This window comes from Orcinus orca, chromosome 12 (assembly GCF_937001465.1).
Source record: "Orcinus orca chromosome 12, mOrcOrc1.1, whole genome shotgun sequence".
Classification (NCBI taxonomy): Eukaryota; Metazoa; Chordata; class Mammalia; order Artiodactyla; family Delphinidae; genus Orcinus; species Orcinus orca.
Window position 1 is genome coordinate 53,516,997 of NC_064570.1, and position 21,937 is coordinate 53,538,933.

The 21,937-nt window shown below is 39.1% G+C and overlaps 1 pseudogene; it reads left to right on the forward strand.

The window, feature by feature from the left end:
- Nucleotides 1-9,203: 9,203 nt before the first annotated feature.
- LOC117199381 (60S ribosomal protein L21-like) lies at nt 9,204-13,705 on the forward strand (annotated as a pseudogene).
- The last annotated feature ends 8,232 nt before the right edge of the window (nt 13,706-21,937 follow it).

A 21,937-nucleotide genomic window follows, 5' to 3' on the forward strand; every position in this document is an offset into this window, starting at 1 on the left:
TTAAAAGCCATTCTAATTCTTCATGTGTTGTCCTTTATCCATATTACCACCCTGTTGCTAGTTTCATGTACTTTACAAATTGGAATTAATGGATTTTTTGCATAAGAGTTTCAAGGTCACAATGTCATAAATTGAGTAAATAAATAAATCCCTCTCTCTATCATCGACTTGCTGTGTACTTAACATCTATATATTCATTATTTTCTGCATTCATAAGATGCCAGTACTGCTATTAATAAAATTTGTATTTCCTGTACAGGGCTTGTTTAACTAGAAAATGTAAGTGGCAGTCCTTAACCTAACATTTTTCAAAGAAGAACAAGTGGAAATGTTTATTCTGCTCTTGCACTGCCCATTTTCAGATTCTCTTATATAAGAACAAGTGATAATAATAGCAGCTATTATTAATCTATATTGAAAATTTACTATGTAAAAGGTATTTTGCACGTAGCTTCTCATTTAAGAAAGGTATTATTATCCTCATTTTTATGGTGGGGGAAACTGAGGCTTAGAGAGTTTTAAGAACTTGCCTGTGTAGTCAAGGATAATAAGTGTCAGAGCCAGATTTTGAATCTGATCTGTCAGGATAGGCTGGATTAGGCTGGATTATGCCAAAATCTCGGTGGTTTAAGACAGCAAAGATTTATTGTTTCTAACCCTTGGCATCACATGTCCATTTTGCCTCTAAGGGGTCTCTGATTCATGGTTTATACACTCAGAATCCAGGCTAGATAACTGGACAGGGTGACTGGGAGAGCGAACAGGCCAATCAGGCATGGGCTCTTATGGCCTTCTCCCTGAAAGTGATGAGCGCATGTCTTCTCTCATTTCATTGGCCAAAGCAATTCACTTGGCCCTGTCTCATTTCACTTGGGCAGGGAAATGTGTTATTACCATGTGTCAGGCAGGCAGGCAACAGGCCGTGTCGGTGGATAGCTTAATACCATGTGTATTCAAAAGAAACCTATGTTGGTCTTTGTATATGTTAGCTTTAAAAAATTCCAATACGTATTAGGTACAACTTAAAAAGGGCCCTAGATCTGTTCTAAGGTTCAGAAAAGATATGACCGCTCCAAAACTTGTTCGAATTCAGTTATCTGAATTAATGATTTCCTTGTAGAAGGATTCAATGGTTTTATGATTTGTTTCCCTAAAATGGCAGTATTTATAATGATTTGTTTGTTAGCTAGATTTTAAGGAATAGATAGATTTAAAAGTAACCAGCATGAATATGTTGAGAAAATAATTTAAAGGACAGAAAACATTTCCTAGTTCCTGTGAGGGTCCCCCTCAAGGATTCCCATGTATGTAATCCATGGCCGAGACTGAAAATCAGAATTTTAATTCAAGTGGGATAGATCATGTGGTACCTTCCTCTGGGATTGTTTTTGTAAAATAGGAAGGTGTAAATTAACTCTCAAGTGTCAATTTGAACAAGCCCGTGAAGCACATGACAGGAAGATTGGTTAGAGAAATTTCTGCAGCAGAGAGGACAGTGTTGGTTGGGACTTGAGGCAAGAGAAATCTTAGCTGTCCTAAAATAAAAATTCTGTGCACTGATGGCAATTACTAGCCTGTCACACAGAAATAGAATGAGATCATCTGGAATTCTGTCTTGTAGTTTAGTCCAGAATTTGTGATTTTAACGTTGACAGTTAAATTTTGTGCTTCTTTCAACATGTAGCATAGCAGCTCCGTAAAGGCATAATATACCTACCAGAGCTCTTAGCTTCTGCCTTGCCATGCCGGCCAGGGCTCTTGTGTGCTCTGTGAAAGATGCCATCACACAATCAAAGTAATATTTTCCCTGAGGTTCCCTGGGGCAGACTGGTTCTGCAATTTTCCAGTAATTGTTTGGGAAAGACAGCCCTAGATTTAGTCTTTCTCTTTAATCTTTCCTTCCTCAATACTCTGCACTGTGGCTCCTGGCTTCTCTTTTGCCAGCCTCACTTAAGTACCCGGGACTGGGGTGGAGTGGGCTGTGCCATTAATTACGGAGTGGGGTTTAGTACCTCCCTGCATGGGCTGCTACTCCAGAAATCCCCTCTAACCCTGCAGACCAGTGCCTAGAATATCTCTCCACAATTGTGATGATAAGGTTAAAGTATTCCTCGGCATCGGGACCCGTGGAAGGAAGAGCTGAGGTGACCTTTTGGAGTTAACATACTTCTTTTGAGTTCACAACCTGGGAAATGACTCATGTTTGTGCAGATAGACTTTTTCCTTTTACTTATCCGCTCCCACAACGAACCTGTGAGGTTGATGGGCCACAGGTGATTGGTATTGATTGCTTTTATTACTTTTTCCCTCCATTTCACTGGTAAGAAGATGGAAGCTCTGAGTTGTTGGCCAAGTCAGAAAATACTAGAATCGCTTTTCAGACTCCAGGTCCGATGCTCTTTTCTTATACAATGTTGACATTTTCTTGTTAGCATCTTGTTATAAGGGGTAATAACATAGAAGTAATTAATAATATTCCAATGTACTCCCTTTAGAATCCCCAGTAGTTACCCGGCAGTTACAGACCTGGACTTCCTATGGGAAGAACTGCTTGGGGATGGAGTCCCTCTTGTGATGTGGTCTGCCGCCCTCTGCTGGCCAAGTAGCCCATTTTTCTCGTTGCTTGGTTTCTTCTGGGTTTAATCTTGATCTTCCTAGCGCAACATCTTTCAGCAGAGTGTGCAACTCTTATCTGAAGGTGAGAAACCATTCTGGTTGGCACTGCACTAAGGAGAATAGCAGAGAAAATCAGAGAACGTAGGATTTGGTATTTCTTCAACCATATACTCCTGTGTGTGAAGGCTCCCTTTTCTCCTGCCATCTACTGAGGGACACTTTCATTACCCAATTCCCAGAGTGGCCCTGGCCTCACCTTGGCTCTGGCATTCTCCTAATTCCCTTTAAAAGAGAATAAACTCTCTTCTCCAAGTCATGCCGAGGGAGGCAGCCAAGAGGACTGATGCCAGAGGTATATCACACATCTGGAAGCCTAGGAGAGCAGGAAGGAACTGGGCCGAAACTCCTCAGGATGGAGAGGATCTATGACTAGAGGTCAGAAAGGCCGGTTGGGTTCTGCAGGGTGGCAGTGGGGGCGTGGGTCTCTGATGGGAAGAAGTAGGTCTTCATGGAGTGGGTCCAAGTCCAATCGATTAGCCAAGCCTACAAGGCAGGCAATTGAAAATTGAGTGAAAGTGCTTAGGGTGGCAGGGACAGATGAGCAGCTTAGCTAGTTAAGACTCGATTAATAGATAAGAGCAAGAGTGCTCACATGCTAACTTGAGATTTTTGTTGCATGATCTTCTCTAGGACAGTAGAAAAGCAATTATATATGGTAGCCTTGAGCACTGTCAAAAGGAGTTGTCAATTTGCATCGTCCGTAACATACTATCTATGAGTTGTTAATTAGGATTCTCACTCTGATGAGTCTTGGAACAATTTATATAATTACCATACCTGTCACCACATTTTCTGGTACAAATACCAGAAGTGAGGTGGCACGTTATCTTATATGGTGGTTCTCAAAGTGTGGTCTCTGGACTAGCCGCATCAGCATCACCTGATGGAAATTCATTAGAAATGCAAATTCTTGGGGCCCATCCCAGACCCACTGAATCAGACCCTGGGGGTAGGGCCCAGCAATCTGTCTTTGAACAAGCCCTCCAGATGGTTGTGATGCATGCTCAGGTTTGAGCAGCACTGCCTTAGATTATAAGTATAAATGACTAACATCAGATTGTTTCCACTAAGGAAGGACTAGAAATGATTTGTTGGCTGAAGGGGGAAAGGATGCAGAAAGACAAGGCAAAGATTTAAAAGACACATGTCTCTGCTATGTTCAGAATGGCTAAGATTGCTTGAAGTTTGACCACTGGATAAATTGGGGCAATAACAATATCATACAGCTTAAAGCTGGGTTGCCAAGGTCACAAAAGGGCAAGGTGGAGAGTCAAAGAAATGATGACAGCCAGGATTGATCAGGCACACTCTAAGATTGTTCTGGGACTTGGACGTGAAGTGTTGCCCTGTGTTCTGACTCTGTGACTGACCTTCTTTGATATAGATGCAGTAAAATGATACCTTCCTGAAAAGGGCAAGACCAAAATTATTTCAAAGAAATTAATTTTCGCAGATAAAAGGGATTGACAGTGTCCTCTGAGAATTTTATTTAAAAATATTTATTCAATTTGGGGAATAATAAATGATAAAAGCCTCAGAAAGCTTCTTCTTTAATCCTTTATTAAAAGTATGATTCAAAAGTCTTCAGTTAAGAAAAACACAGAAGGGCCATAAGCATCATCCTAGTTTTCACTGTCTCGTTATTTCTTTCTTGAAAAACCAGCGTTTTAAAAAACATGGTGTTATATAATAAAATGTTTCTGGAGAATTTAGTCCTTACGGCTGGAATTCCTGAAACTGCAAAAATAAGTCACTGGTTGTCATCTTGTGCCAGGGAGATGAAGGGAAACCTGTTCTCAATTACTGGGCAGCTGGTATGTTTTAATTGTTTGCTTTTTATAAGCAGTAAAATAAAAGTAGTCCTTAAGTATGCTTATACACTGTTAATGCAGTGCTTCCCACACTTCTCCTGCATCACAATCCCCAGGGAACTTGTTAAAAATGCAGATTGCCCACCCCTCGAGGTTATGATTTAGTAGGGATAAGATTTTTAACAAGCATCCAAATGATTTTGGTGCAGGTGGTTTGAAGACCACACTTTTCGAAACCCTGCCCAGGGTCTACCCATAATTTATGTGCTCATTATTTGAGCATTTCTGAAAGTGACTGACAATTCACAAAAAGCCAGTTTAGTGTAGGTAAAGACTTAACGGTGAGCAACACATGCTTACTCTAATAGAGCTTCATTGTTTGGCATTTGGGGCAAATGAGTATTACACACAAAATTTTTTTAAAAAATTAACAGGCTTTATTTTTTAAAGCAGTTTAGGTTTGCAGAAAATTGAGCAGGTAGTACAGAGTTCCCTCTCTGCCCTGCTCAGAGTTTCCTCTCTTGTTAACACCTTGCATTAGTGTGGTACATTTATTACAACTGAAACAATATTGGTACATTATTATTAACTAAAGTCTATAGTTTACCTTAGGGTTCATTCTTTGTGTCATACAGTTCTATGGGTTTTGACAAATGCATCATGTCTTGTGTCCATCATTATAGTATCCTACAGAATAGTTTCACTGCTGTAAACAAATCCTCTGTGTTCCACCTATTCATCCCTTTCCCACCCGCCTCCCTGAACTCTTGGCAACCACTGATCTTTTCATTGTCACTATAGTTTTGGCTTTTCCAGAGTGTCATATAGTTGTAATCATACAGTGTGTAGACTTTTCAGACTGGTTCTTTTCACTAAGCAATATGCATTTAAGATTCCTTTATGCCTTTTAGTGGCTTGATAGCTTATTCCTTTTTACTGCTGAATAATATTCCATTGTATGGATGTCCCACAGTTTGTTTATCCATTCACTTTTTGCAGGCTATCTTGTTTGCTTCCAGTTTAGGGCAATTATGAATAAAGCTGCTCTAAACATTTGTGCCCAGGTTTTTGTCTGGATGTGACTTTCAGCTCATTTGACTAAATACTTAGGAGTGTGATTGCTGGATTGTATGGTAAAACTATAGTTAATTTTGTAAGGATCTGCCAAACTGTTTTTTTTTTTTTTGGACTCTCAACCACTGCGCCACCAGGGAAACCGTGCCGAACTGTTTTTATAAAGTGGCTGTTATCATTTTGCATTCCCATCAGCAATGAATGAGAATTCCTGTTGTTCCACATCCATGCCAGCATTTGATATTGTTCATTTTTTTGATTTTTGCCACTTTAATAGGTATGTAGTGGTATCCAATTGATGTTTTATAATAATTTGCAGTTATCTGATGACATATGATGTTGAACATCTTTTTATATGCTAATTTGCCATCTGTATATCTTCTTTAGTGAGGTATCTGGTTGGATCTTTTGCCTGTTTTGTGATTGGGATTTTTTTTTTAATTTATTTTAAAAAATTTAAAAATTATTTATTTATTTATTTTTGGCTGCATTGGGTCTTCGTTGCTGCGTGCGGGCTTGCTCTAGTTGTGGCGAGCGGGAACTACTCTTCGTTGCAGTGCACGGTCTTATTGGGGTGGCTTCTCTTGTGGAACACGGGCTCTAGGCTTGCGGGCTTCAGTAGTTGTGGCACGTGGGCTGAGTAGTTGTGGCGCACGGGCTTAGTTGCTCCGCGGCATGTGGGATTTTCCTGGACCAGGGCTTGAACCTGTGTCCCCTGCATTGACAGGCAGATTCTTAACCACTGTGCCACCAGGGAAGCCCCTGCGTTGTTTTCTTATTGTTGCATTTTAAGAGTTCTTTGTATACTTTGGATACAAGTCCTTCATCAGATATGTTTTTTAAATATTTTATCTCAGTCTTTGGCTTGTCTTTTTATTTTCTTAACAGTCTCTTTTGCATAACAGAAGGTTTTGATTTTCTTGCAATCCAGCTTACCAATTTTTTCCTTCATAGATTGTGCTTTAGGTGTTCTATATAAAAACTCACTGCCAAACCTGAAGTCACCTAGATTTTCTCCAGTGTTACCTTCTAGAAGTTTTATAGTTTTGCATTTTACATTTAGGCCTGTTATCCATTTGAGTGTTTTTGCAACATGTGTAAGGCCAGTGTCTAGATTCTTTTTTTTTTTTTTTGCATGTGGATGTCCATTGTTATACCGTTTGTTGCAAAGACTGTCATTTCTCCACTGAATTGCCCTTGTTTCTTTGTCAAAGATTAGTTGACTGTATTTGTGTGGGTCTATTTTTGGGGTCTCTATTCTGTTCCATTGAACTGTTTGTCAGGTCTTTCACCAATACCACACTGTCTTGGTAATTATTGTAGTTTAACGTATGTCTTGAAGTCAGGTAATGTCAATCCTCAGACTTTATTCGTCTTCAGTATTGTGTTGGTTATGCTGGGTCTTTTGTCTTTTCATAGACGCTTTAGTTTATATTTTTGTCCACACAAAATAACTTGCTAGGATTTTGACTGGGATTGTATTGAATCTATAGGTCAAGTTAGGAAGAATTGATATCTTAAGAATATTGACTCTTCCTAACCAGGGAAATAAATTTTTTGATACATAAACATTTCTCTGTAAGCTTTAAAACTTTACATAATAAAATATTTCACAATAATATTTATGAAGTGTAATGTTAATTTCTCTAACTTTCTAAATGTATATGAAATAAAATTTGACATTTTCCTTATGGCTTGGGGTGATCGTTTTGAGTCTGTGCACTGGTTACTAACACAGTTGTTTCTACTGCTTCTTATTCTTTCTCTGTATCAGGTATCTTAGTTATCATTATGGCTAATTGTTTGCATATCTTTGTCACCAGCTGGATTGTGGGCTTCTTCAGGGCCAGGATCATATTGTGGCCATTGCTGTCTCCCAAATCTGTGGACTGTTTATAAATGTTTGTCAAGTGGATCGTGATTGTCTCTAATATCCATTTCTCTCTCTTTTAACTTTTGCTTCTAGTCTGTTGTATTAAAGAAAAACAGAAAAGTCAACTTCGTTAAGAACTGCCTGCTTAAAAAGAGTAGATAAAGCTCTCAACAAAGTCCTTAGTACAATTTTTGTGGGAGCTATTGTGGCTTTTGGTGAAGTACAGGCTACTGTGTTGTTGTTGTTTTTTTCTTTTTTTTGGCTGCTCCGCACAGCTTACGGGATCTTAGTTCCACGACCAGGGATCGAACCCTCGGCAGTGAAAGTGCAGAGCTCTAACCGCTGGACCACCAGGGAATTCCTGACTACTGTGTATATTTAAACATATAGAAAATTTGAATTCCCATGTGCTCTCCACCTAAATAATTGTTAACATTTTGCCATAATTTCTTTCTCTCACCCATTCAGTGTAGTAACACACACATATATTAACAAATACAAACACATATCCTGTACCATTTGAAAATTTGTAGTAAGTTCAAAAGTTATAAATACTTTAACATGTATCATCTAAGAATAAAGACCATGGAAATACTTTATTATACTTAAGGAAGTTAATAGTAATCATAAACATTATTTAGCAGCCATTCCATATTTAAATTTCTCTAGTTGTTACAAGAATGTCTTTTTATAAGCCAGTCTAGGTTCCCACGTTGCAGTTGGCTGGTGTGTTGTGTTTTGTGATGTGATATGTTAGGTTGTACTGTGTGGCTTTGGGTAAGTTCTTTTACATCCCTGTGTAGTGTAGGATTATCTATAATATTGTTTTGAGCTCTGAGAGTCTATGAGTCTACCATTATAGGCCATTTTAGGTCAATAGTTTTGCATTTTATTTTTAAGGAACCAAAAAAATAGAAATGTTATGAAGGAATTTGACAGGAACTGGTAAGCCACCAAATAGAAGAGCAGTGTATTTAAGTCAGCTTTGAAATACCAACAAAACTTGGGTCAATGTCCATGGAGTTTTTTTTTCCAGTTTTATTGAAAAATAATTGACATATGTTACATGGAGCTTTTAAATGATTTCTTCTATGTAGGACTCAGCTGTGTGAAAGTAAAAGTCTATCTATGGAGATTGATGTCTTTAAATACCACTGAGAACCAGGGTAGGAATTGAGGCCATGGACCACTTATTGAAGCTTTTTCCAGCACAATAATCTTCTTAACTATTATGACCCTGCTCAGAAAAATAAACATTTTAGACAACTGAATTAATTTCTCATGCCAAATAGTAATAATTTAAAAATATTTTAAAACCTATCATTTTGTAATAATTTTAGACTTTTTGAAAAATTACTAAAAATAAGAACTCTGCATATCCTCCACTCAGATCCCCCCCTTTAGCTAAAGTACAATAGCTAAATTGTACTTTAGCTATCTTCCTTAGCTAAAGTACAATTCTCAAAATTCCTTCAAGCTTTCCTTAAAAAAAAGGGTTTCTTTTTTTGCTTGAGGAGTATCTTCATTCACTTTCATATTAGACTATCCACTATTCTTGGACTTTAAAAATCCCGTACCCATTTTACAGACTGGATAAGATCATTCTTTACCACATCCTCACATTTACTTTTAAAATTTCTAACCTCATCTCCAGTATTTTTCCTTATAAGGAGCTAGAGAGCCACTACAAATATGGTAGGGTGGGTTCTGAATAACTTGTCTTTGATTTAAACTTAAGGCTTTATTCCGGAGAACGCCTTTTAGAACAAGTATGAAAAAAAATATTAGTAAAGCACTTGTATGACAAAGTTGGCTGCAAAATTCAGAAATGAATGTTGGCATTTTAGCTTCCTCCTAGTTACAATTTTAAAAAATTGTCATTGCCCTGAAGTGCTTAAGAGATTAAGGCCTTTACATTTTTTTTTTTTTTAAAGCTAAAGTCCTGAGAATAATTTACGGTCAAACTGCTTATTTTTGTTATTTTTGAGATTAATATGTAATGTTTAAATAGTGCTACGTGGTGTTTCCTCCCTCTACCCCGCAGCTGTACTATACTGTTATATCTTTTATATCAATATATAAGCATTTCATTTTAAAACTATGTTCCAGACTAAATAAGCTTAGCGTCCTCAAGCAAAATATTTAAAATCTAATTGTAATTAACCTTGACTTGTGTTATGACTTATTATTAGCATAGGCCTTTCAGTTGCTTTGGTTGATTTTATGAATTCTGACACTTGTCTTGATAAAGCTCACGTAGAGAGACATTTGGAAGTGGTATTGGTGAAAAGATGGCTTAAAATTCAGGAATTTGGGCAGGAAGTTATGTAAATTCAATGTAAATTCATATTTTATTTTTATGTGTACAATTTAATCATTTAAAAATTTAATAGGATATTTCTTACATGAAGTTCACCATTATGTTCATCTTTCTTAGAGGATTAGTGAGATTAAGGGAATAATATTAACTCAAAGCCAAGAAATTAAACTGTGAAAGACAAAGAGCCAGGCTTTAAGGAGTTGCTGTAATGAAAGTCTATCAAAAAAAAAAAAATTGGGATAAGAATTAGAAATCTTCCACATATAACTCAGTTTTTTCGTTTCTTTTTTTTCTTTTTTTTTTAATAGGGAAAAGAGTCTTTGGTCAAAACGGATATGTTAGGCTATCAAAAAACATTGTAGCCTCATACTGCTACTTCCATGACCTTAAGAATATTATTAGTGCCCCATGGGTATGGTAACCAGATATCTTTGATAAGATCAGTTTCTTAAACTAGATTGCCAAGGTAAAGTTTAAAACATGAGGAGAAATTTAAATTTATCAACGAAGAAAGCTAAATCTACCTGTGTAAAAATGTTAATACCAATTAAATTATGTTAAGAATGGTGGTTGGGTGGAGGAAGAAAGGGATAACAGAGAGAACTAATCTACATGGACCAGTTTGGATGTGTTTATCTGCTAAGTAACAGAAAACCCTGACTCAAAATGGCTTACACATGAGGAATATTTATTATCTCACATAACACGAAGTCCAAATGTGAATGCTCCAGATTGTTGATTGATTCAGTGGTCAATTCAGTTGCTCAACAGAGCAGAAATATAAGTTCTCTGCATCTTTCTGTTCTACCCTCTTGGACCTGTTGACTTAGTTCCCCACATGGTTGCAAGATGGCTGCCACAGCTCCAGGAATGCTCATGAACACAATGACATTGGGCACAGGGGATGTTTATCCCCAACTATCTTTTTTGTTAGTAAGGAGAGAGAGCCTTTCCCAGATTTCCCACACATCATTGTATCTAGAATTATACCTCATGCCCATGTCCAAACTAATCCTTGATAATAAGAACAGGAAACCAGGCAGTGTGGAGTGGGCCCCCCCTCCCTCTTCTGAGCACCAGGATGTACAGAGGAGAGGAGACACCCAAACAACGTAAGCATCTTTTTAGCAAAAGGGGAAGAGAGGACTGGATTTTGGTCTCTTCTACTATGAGTAGCATCATTTTTCCATCTCTAATCAACCTTCAATATTTAGTATCAAGGGATTGGGAGGAGCTATCAAATGAATTTACCATATATGGGTCCATGTGTTAATAAACCAATGTGCCAAAACAGACTCAGCTTAAAGACATTGAGGGAAAGAAAGTGGTAACTCAGTCAATGAGTACAAGTTCAGCTGTGCTCTGAGGGCTGAAGCACATCGGTGCTGTGACCCACAAAAGAGCAGTTAACCTTCTTCATCTCAAATCTGTTTTAGCTATCTATAGAAGAGAATTTCTATTTTAAGCTGAAGAGACTTCTGCAAAATATCTGGCTGTGGAGTTTATGAAAAGGATTCTGAAAAAAGGATGCATTTTGTGTTATCTTAACAATATGTCTTATCCTGAGGCTTGTTTGAAGTTGGTAAATAGAAACATGTAGTTCCAAAAGAGATTTTGGTTTATACACCTATACGAGACACGTGGAAAATTTAAACACTTTTGAAATGTAAAAATACAATTTATAGCTTATCAAAGTATATGGTAGATAAGAAATGTGACTGATTATTCTAATCCTTTACTTTGAAACTATGTTGCATGGCTTGGTCCATAACTTCCTCCCCTTCCACTTCATATAGCAATAAAACCTTATAAATAATAATAAAAAAAACCCTCAGAACCCTTTACTTCATGACCCATGTATGTGTAATGGATTATGTAATTCTGGTTAATTGCTTGTCTATCCCCACAGGACTCTAAGCTCTCCTGATGGTTTCTGAATTTTTATATAGGATGTGGCTTTGGGACTGCAATCTCTTTCAAGGGGAAGAACGTATGGAGAGCTTGAAGTTTTGTTTTCCCAGGACTAAAATCATCATGAACAATCAGAAGAATGGTAGTGAGGGTGAGCATGGGGGTGCTGGTTGACATGGTGGGGCCTCAGGCACCCCTCCAGCCACTCCTTGGTTTATGGTGAGCAACTCAGACTATGTCTGTAGTTCACTGTCATCTCCCTAGCACAAAACAATGTGATTCCAAACACTAGTTGAATGACCGAATAAGCAGAATCTAGTCCCATTTGCCAAAAGCAGAAACTAAGTTACTTGTCACATGAAGTAATGGGTGTTGACTTTTTCTTTGTTTTCCTAATTGTAAAGCTTGCAGGAAGTGGAATGACAGAATATATTTTTTTTTAACTCTAATGGTCCAGTTGTGTAGAGATGTGTATTCCCCCTTTCTGAAATAAATCTTCATGTGATTTTTTTGTGAAAGGGTACAAAGGAAATAAAATTTATTAGGTATATACACCAAAATCTCTTTTGGAACTACATGTTTCTATTTACCAACTTCAAACAAGCCTCAGGATAAGACATATTATTAAGATAGCACAAAATGCATCCTTTTTTCTCAGTCCTTTTTATGTCTGAAGATCTCTCTATCTCACCTTACATTTGACGGGATCCTTGAGTGTTGAATTTTAGGCAATATTCTCTGCTCTCAGAATTTGTGGTCATTGCTTTGCTACCTCCTAGCATTTACTGCAACTGGTATATAAAGTGTTGGTCTTGGAAATTGTCTTCAGTCAAAGGAGCTACCCTGGAATTCAAATAAAGATCTCTCAGAGTTGATATAGTCGACAGAGAAAATGGAGTCTGCAAGTTGCTAGTTCAAAATCATAGGATGAGTACAGGCAGTGGGGTTTAGTGGTTTTAAGCATGAACTTTGAAGTCAGACAGTCCTGAGTTTAAGCCATAGCTCCCCTTCCTTCTTATTTGATGCGTTACTGTGGAAAATTACTTAACCTCTTAAGTCTTAGTTTCCTTGTGCATAAAATAAAGGAGATAATAGTGTGTATAACATGATTGTTGTGATGATTCAATCGGAGTGCTCACTAAACCTTTAGCACGTAAAATGCCCTCAGTAAAATATATTTTTCATTATTATTGTTAGAATCAGTCATAATAATAACTTATATAAATGTCTTGATGAGAGTTTATGGGGCAGCCCATTTGTACAAGAAGCATGTTTAAAAAAAATTATAAAAAAGCGTAAGAACACTGAAGTGAAAATTCAAATAGCATAAATGTGGATAAAACAAAAATGAAAAGACTTATTTGCCCTACAGCCTAACTTTACTTCCCAGAGGAAGCCACTGAGAAATGTTTAAAAATTAATTTTTCCTTTCGTCCGGAACCGCCATCTTCCAGTAATTCGCCAAAATGACCAACACAAAGGGAAAGAGGAGGGGCACCTGCTACACGTTCTCTAGGCCTTTTAGAAAACATGGAGTTGGTCCTTTGGCCACATACATGAGAATCTACAAGAAAGGTGATACTGTAGATATCGAGGGAATGGGCACTGTTCAAAAAGGAATGCCCCACAAATGTTACCATGGCAAAACTGAGCGAGTCTGCAGTGTTACCCAGCATGCTATTGGCATCCTTGTAAACAAACAAGTTAAGGGAAGGTTCTTGCCAAGAGAATTAACGTGCGTATCGATCATATTAAGCACTCTAAGAGCCGAGATAGCTTCCTGAAACGGGTGAAGGAAAATGATCAGAAAAAGAAGGAAGCCAAAGAGAAAGGTACTTGGGTTCAGCTGAAGCACCAGCCTGCTCCACCCAGAGAAGCACACTTCATGAGAACCAATGGAAAGGAGCCTGAACTGTTGGAGCCCATTCCCTATGAATTTATGGCATGATGGGTGTAAAGAAAATAAAAGACCTGGACGGTATAAATGTTTCTCTTAATTGGATAGAAGTGTGTGTTCCCCTCCCCCAAACACATATTTAAAGCACACACACACACAAAATAAAAAAATAAAAAAAATTAATTTTTATGTAAAATGTCTCCCAAACACTCATTAAGGTGGTGTATCAACTTTGAACAGTGTCAGTTGACCCCATGCCATAAAAATTGGTGAATGTAGGTCTGTTTTCACATTTTCTTTCTACCTCCACCACACTAACTTCATTTGGGTTAATTACATTTTAGTTTTTCTATTGATTACTTTTATAAGTTTAGATTATACACCTAAGCCCTATTTCTTGATCTGATTTAGACAAAATCATGCTCCCTGTGATTGACATGAGGAAAGTAGCACTCCTATCCTTTCCAATTCCCCTTCCCATATAACCAACTCCCAACTGTCATCACATATATTACTTTTACATTGTCAAGATATATTTATATTCTGTTTGGTAATATATATTTATATCTTACATGTTGGTCTGTAGGTCGATTCTGAAAATGGAAAATAAATAAAGAGTTTTTATAATATTATGATTATATAAATATTTTCTTTGCAAAACCAAATAGTGTGATTGGACTTGTGGAGAAGATATAATCTTAATATCACAAAACTAGTGTTGTTCATAAAGAATGTTCTAAGCACAGAGCTCAGATGGACTTTTTTTTTTAACACTGTCAATTTTTCAAGATCATGCCACTGTTTATTTAGACCTCATTCTTTTCCATATTTGTTTCTCCTGACACTTTATTTTTCTTTTTTATGCAAGAAAGCATCATATCTTAAGATTGTCCAGCTGCTTGACCGTAATTTTTCTTTAATATAGATTAACCATATTAGGTGCAAGGATACCATATTAGGTTACAAGGGAAATAAACTTTCTCATTTTTTTACGTCTCAAACTATATCTATCTTACCCTCATATTTGATAGGATTCTTGGGTATTGAATTTCAGATTCAACATTACTTCCTCTGAATTTGAGGCCATTGTTCGGCTGTCTTCTAACATTTAGTGTGACTGATGATAAATCTGATGCCATTCTGTTTCTCATTCCTGTGTATGAAACTTTAGTTGGTTTGTTTCATACTCAGGAAGGGCTTTTGGAACCTTCTCTTTATCCTTGGGATTATTGAATTTCACAAGGATTTGTTCATGTTTTCTGCCTGGCTTTCTGCCCATATGAAGACTCATGTCTGTCTTCAGCTCTGGGAGATTTTTTTCAATCATATATTTCATTATTTTATCTCTATTTCTTTTTTCTTTCTGGAACTTTTATGAGATAAATATGTGTTCTTGAGGGTTTATCCTCTATGTATCAACTTTTCTTTCATATTTTCTCTTCTCTTTTGATTGTATGATGTGTGTGATCTTTTTATATTTCTCAGTCATATTTTTAGTTTCCAAGAACAATTTGGTTTCTATTTCCTTTCTTTTTTGCAGGGAGAAGGTTATAATATCATCTCAAATATCTCTGGGAGTACTAAGTAGCTTTCTTTTGTATCAGGTCAGTTGTTTTCTTTGTTTTCTTTGCTCGTCTTGGTCCTTCTCTTTTGGATTCTTGCTGTTCCTCAGATACTGTTAATGCTTGCTTGTCTACTCAGATTCGTCAGTAAAGAACAAAGTTCATTGATAAAGGTAGCTGCTGTGGGTTTTCTTTGTGTCATTGTGGTGAGGCACTGATTTTTAAAAGATCTTTTTTGATTGAAAAATTAATGCATACCAAGACTAAAAATTAAAAACAAAAAAGAAGGTATACACCGAAAATCATCAACCTTTCAGAAACCCTCCCAACTGTTAACCACTGTTACTAGTTTCCTTAGTCTCCTTCTATATAGAAAGTATATACAGGAATGTTTATATTTACATATTCTCTATTTTCACAAAAAATGGTAGTAAGCTATACCTGTTGTCCTTCACTTTGCTTTAAAAAAACAATTTATTTTGCAGAGTATTTTGCATGTGGATATATTACTTTTCATGGCTGCAGAGTTTTACATTGAATAGAAGTGCTGGAATTTATTGAACCATTCTCCTATTGATGGAAAGGAAGTTAGATTCCATCTAATCTTTTGTATTACAAATGTTACTGCACCAAATATCCTTGTATAGACTTGTTGGGGCTTATTTGTAAATATTTTTTGTATTTTTTTTGCAGTACGCGGGCCTCTCACTGCTGTGGCCTCTCCCGTTGCGGAGCACAGGCTCCGGACGCGCAGGCTCAGCGGCCATGGCTCACGGGCCCAGCCGCTCTGCGGCATGTGGGATCTTCCCGGACCGGGGCACGAACCCGTGTCCCCTGCATCGGCAAGTGGACTCTCAACCACTGTGCCACCAGGGAAGCTCTGTAAATATTTTTAAAGGAGTTATTTCTGGGTTACAGAGTATGTGTATTTGAAGCATGGATTAAAAATTTTTTTGTTTAATTATTTAATTTCTTATATAGGTTATAGGTGTTCAACTGGACAAAAATCCAAAGGTACAAAAGGATATAGTAAAAATTAAATCTCTTTCAACCCTTCCTTGTCTTCCTCTGACACCCTCCTCAATCTCAACCAAGACTTTTATCACATATAGGTGTGTGTGCGTGTGTGTGCGTATGTGTGTTGAGATTATCACATATGGGTATGTGTTTGTGTGTATGTGTGTGTGTTTCCTTCTTAGGTAAATTCCTAGAAGTGGGATAGCTGAGTCAAAGATATGGGAGGCATTTCTTTTTAAAAGTGAGTAAAATTTTTTACTGTGAAAAATATTCATATTTGATTACTTTTAAATGGAGCCATTTGAGTCTTCCCCGCATTTTCCATGAGTCAGGCCCTGGGAGTTCATCCCATGCCTCCTTCACTCACTTCTGCTATTCCCAACCCCACATTCCATCTGGGTGCCAAGGGTTTTTCCAGGGATGCATATTTATCTTCACCAGTATTAGAACAGAGTAGATTCTTGCAGTTTTATATAATCTCTGCTCCTTTCTTTGAGTGTTAGAATCCATGGCAAATGACAATAAAGAAATAGCATTTGGCTCGTTTGGTCTCTCTTCAGCACTGTAGATGGTAAGTGGTGCAACTAGATGTTTGCATGACAACATAAAGAGGCCAGTATTTGATGCTGGGCAGCTTTCTGTGCAGAACAGTGTAATTGCTGAAATGCTGTTTGTCTTCCTACCTTTTCATTACTATCATTTTTGTTCAATTCCAGTGCTTTTTACAAGCTTTCATTTCTCTATCTGTGGCCAGTCTTGGTTGGGGTTTCTAATGACACTGATCTGCAGAGAGGCATATACCCCTTATTATAGCACTAAAAGAATCAGAACAGTGTCAAGAAAACATAGCTTTTGCTCTGAAATTCTCAAAGGTAAGTAGTTTGTTTTATTAATTTTCATTGTCTGTGAGTTTAGGTGAACATTGTGGAGATTTACATTGGTAAATAAAGCAAGACTGGGTAGTAGAATGTTAATGAGATTTTAAAATCAGGAGATGTGGGATCGGAAACCATCTCTGCCTCCCAGAAATTGTGTGACCTTGGGAAAAATCAAAGTAATATATCTGTGTCTCCGTTTTCTCATCTGTAAATATTCACAGGATTGTTGTGAGGATTAAAGAGATAATGTAAGCAAAGTGCTTTTTCAAGTGCTATCAAGTGTTATGTAAAATTATAATCGTAATGTTAAAGCGAGACATGGACAGAACTTATTAAAATCAACAAGATTAGTTCTCATTATAATTTCCAACATTGCACATTATGCTAGAGTGTTAGCTTCAGATATGTTGTTTTCTTAGTTTAATGGAAAATATGGAAGGCCATAGGTTTTTGGATGGCGCATCTCATGATTCACATACTTCTAGGCTTTAATGAATGTTGCCAGCAGCCTAATAGGACCAGAGCCCAGGTGTAGTGGGAGACAAGGCCAGAAGGACTGGTGACGATGGACTGGGAAGGGCATGGAATGCCGGCCCCAAGGAGAATGGATCTTGGTTGTTGAGTATTGGAAATCTGTGGGGCTGTCACTTTGGGAGGGTGACGTGGAATATAGAAAGATACCAATAGACAATTAGAGGATGAAAAGTTCTTCAGTGGCAAAAGATCCAGAAACATCCCTGCTTGGAAGTAGCTACATAAGGCAGGAGACTGTTTGGCATGGTCCCAGGTGGAGGCATAGGTCTCCCAAAGTTCCTGTAGAGGGCACTGTGCTGCTGACTCTACTTCTGTGGATGACCATTTGGCCAGGAGTGAGAGGTTCACCTTTGCGTTCTTGGCAGGACTTGTAGCCTCCTGGCCACCTGCCTGACTGTGCTGTAGACTCTGGCTTGGGTCTGCCTACTCACCAGGCGCAAAACTGTTCCAAATCAAGCTCAGCACATCTCTGAGTCTTCTCTCAAGAGACTGGGTGGTGGAGTGACACAGCTCAGCAGACCCAGGCTGTAGGCCTGGCTTAATTTATTCCTGCAGAGTGGAACAAGCGTTTGTAAGAAGGAGGAAACACAATCGTAGAGTACAACGGATTGGTTAAGGAAGAGGCTGGGAGCAGGGAGAGCACTGAGGACCGTTGCCATAGGCCAGGCATGGAGTAGCCATGTCTTAAGTTGGAAGGTGTAGTGGGAATGGAGAGGCATAGCCGGATGGCAGAAACAGTGTGAGAGAAGAATCAATATTAGATGACCTAGAAGAATGAATATTAGAAGGGAGAAGCTAGAGGGAGGAGTCCAGGACTATGTCAAGATTTCACACTCCAGCGGGTGGGAGCGTGGAAACATCATAATGGGAAATGGGCAGGAAGAGAAGATGCGGGTAGTGGGGAGAAGAGAAGTGGCAATGTCCACCAGGCGGTTGGAAATGCAGAATTTAAGAGGGTATTCAGAATTAGAGCGATAGAGAACAAATTTGGAAGGTGTCCATTTATAAGCCAAAGGAAAAGCCTTGCTGTAATAGAAGGTTCTACAAATTATATTCCCGTGAAACAAACAGTTTACTTTCACAGAAGAGTTTACTCAGATCATACAAGGTCTGATCTGAGAGAGGATGTTCGGCACCCATGCTGGCTCAGCCTTCCTTTAGGCCCGTGCTGCAGGGCACACCTTGGCAGTCAGAAATCATGGTTGAATGCCTATGTGGGGCCACAATGTCTGGCAGACCCTGGAAGCAGCAGTATGCACAAGGTGAGACCCACCAATTTTGAGTAATGACCCACTTACTTAGTCACCATGTATACCAGTGGTGCTCAACTTTGCTGTGCATAAGACTCACCTGTTGAGCTTTTAAAATATCCTGAGGCCAGGCTACAACCCAGATGAAGTACATTCCTCTGCTCCAGGGGATTTTAATACGTATTCAAGGATCTGAAACACAGCCAAATATGCCCTCTGAGTGGGAAGCACTGTTGCTGCTCAAACAATGTCGTCCTGTTGAAAACTGCCCTGTGGGACTTCCCTGGTGGCGCAGTGGTTAAGAATCTGCCTGCCTATGCAGGGGACACGGGTTCAAGCCCTGGTCCAGGAAGATCCCACATGCCGCGGAGCAACTAAGCCCGTGCGCCACAACTACTGAGTCTGCGCGCTAGAGCCTGTGAGCCGCAACTACTGAGCCTGCATGCCACAACTACTGAAGCCTGTGTGCCTAGAGCCCGTGCTCTGCAACAAGAGAAGCCACCACAATGAGAAGCGCGTGCACCTCAACGAAGAGTAGCCCCCCCGCTCGCTGCAACTAGAGAAAGCCCGTGTGCAGCAACGAAGACCCAACGCAGCCAAAAATAAAAATAATAAATAAATAAATTTACATTAAAAAAAAAAAGAAAACTGCCCTTGTGGAGTTTGTGGTTCAGGCATTCTGTCCAAGTGAACCTCCCCACGCTATACTACAAGGCAGTATAGAAGGATGTGGGAGGTGAGGCGTAAGAAGAGGGACTGGGGAAGAAGTCAGAGAGGGAAGAGGAGCCAGGAAAACACCACGGCAAAGTCACCAAGAGAGGGAACTTCACAGGTGTGGGTTGGTTATCAGTATCTGTCACTGGCGTCAAATGCCATGGCAGTTTAGGGATGGTGGGGACCTAGAAGAAGCCAGTGTTGCACTGAGTTTCAGCATATGGTGTTTGGAAACCAGACTGTGAAACAAGTAAGGAGTAGGCCCCTGCGGACATGGAGGAGCGTAGGCAGAGGCAACAAAGTGGTGGTGCACGCGCCTCACAAGTGTACTTTGGTTGGCCTTCATGCTGTTGTCCTCCATAGCATTCAGAGACTTAAAAAAATAGTTTTCAACGTTTATAAATTGGGAGGTTTCATATGAAACATAATTTTTGATTTCTGTTGAAAAACTGGGAGACCTGACCCTGCGGGTTCACTTCCTCTTGGCAGCAATCGCTTGTCCACCTTAGAAATACCGCGCTCTCCCGTTCACCACGTGGTCCTGTCCCCGATGCTTATCCTTTCCACCCAGCTCATTTCTCTCATTTGCATGACCTCCCTGGCCTCTGTAGGGAAGTGAATTTGGGACTTGTAGGGATGCAGGTGTCTGTTAGGTGGTTTGAAAGGGAGAGGAGGAGCCCAGAGCACCACTGTAGGTGTTAAAGAGAAAACCAAAAGCCCCAAATGGTATCCCTTGTGCTAAAGCCCATACCAAACCTAGATTTAGCACCTGACCTACTGGCAGTTTCAACTTCCACAGGAAAGAAATCAATCAGCCAGTCTGGAATATTCTGGTCAGCACCAACGAGGTAATCTGTCACACGGGCCCTCTCTATTTCCCACACCTGCCCCCCAGAGGAAGAAGAGATCATCTGCATGATAGACCTTCACTTTTCCCCAAAGAGGTGACCTGGCCTGAAACAATCCTTTCTTTTCTTTCGCTAATAGCCTCCTTGCCCAACCACCCTGCCTATAAAAACCTGCCTTCGTACAGCCTTTCAGAGTGCTCTTCTGTTTATAAGATGGGATGCTTCCCAATTCATGAATGGTTGAATAAAGCCAATTAGATCTTCAAATTTACTTGGTTGACTGTTTAGGTGAGGGGGAGAAGTCTGTGTTGAGGCTGTCATCGGGGCGGGCAGCAGGGAATCGGAACAGGTAGAGGGGAAGGTGGAATAAGGGAAGAGCTTCTTGGTGTTAGTCTGGAATAGTAAGAACACAGAAATGGGGGGGAAGAAGAGGATGTGTGAAGATAGAGAATTTGTGGAGGAGAGGAGAGAAGAGGAGAGCCTGTTAGTCTCAGTATCATAAGCTCATCACCGTGAGTTAGGTGGAGGACACAGCATTGGGTCGAAGCAATATGGAGAAGATTTGGAGGAATCATAATAGGAATAATGAGAAGAAACTTAAACTCAGGGTGGGAAACTGGCCCCGAAAAGTACTCTCAGTACGTAAGGATTTCTGATGACTGACTTAGAAACAGCTTTTCCTTATTGATCTGGAGACAACCGTTTTAAAATAGAAAATTATATTTTGTAGCTTTTGGAGTCATGTTATTTTAAAACTCATCTTTTTGTAATTTATAATTTCAAGGGCAGTAAGGGATAAGTTCCATAGAAACCATTAGCATAATAAAGCTTATTTACATTTTATGGTAACTCGATTGTACATTGCAAAGTTTTCCATTCTGTTACTTTTCCAGTGGTAGCGTCATTTTTATTAAATCATGTAAAGGAATGGTTTAAAAGCACTTCTGCCAAAATATTCAAATGTGTGGTTCAACGACAATATTTCTGTTTGACTGAACCCTTTCAGATAACATGAAAGCAATTTGTTTTTATTGAATGGAACAAATGTTTGTTTCTTAGGGAAATTTTTTTTTTGTTATTTAGGTCTGCTTATTTTTAGAGATGGAAGGGATTATATAAGCCGAAATAGTGTTGCATCAAAATTATCCTTCATCAATTTGTTTTACAGCACTTTTTTTTTTTTTTTTTTTTTTTTTTTTTTTGCGGTACGCGGGCCTCTCACTGCTGTGGCCTCTCCTGTTGCGGAGCACAGGCTCCGGACGCGCAGGCTCCGGACGCGCAGGCTCAGCGGCCATGGCTCACGGGCCCAGCCGCTCCACGGCATGTGGGATCCCACCCGGACCGGGGCATGAACCCGTGTCCCCTGCATCAGCAGGCGGACTCTCAACCACTGCGCCACCAGGGAAGCCCCTACAGCACTTATTTTTAATTGATGCTGGCAGCTCCTAGGTTACTCATGGGTAAATTTGTTTTGCTGATTTAAGTATTTGGAGATTGTTGCATGGAGTCTGGAGAGCATTACAAATCCTGAGCTTGTATTTGAGGAGGTCATGGCTTATAGAAAAACAGGAG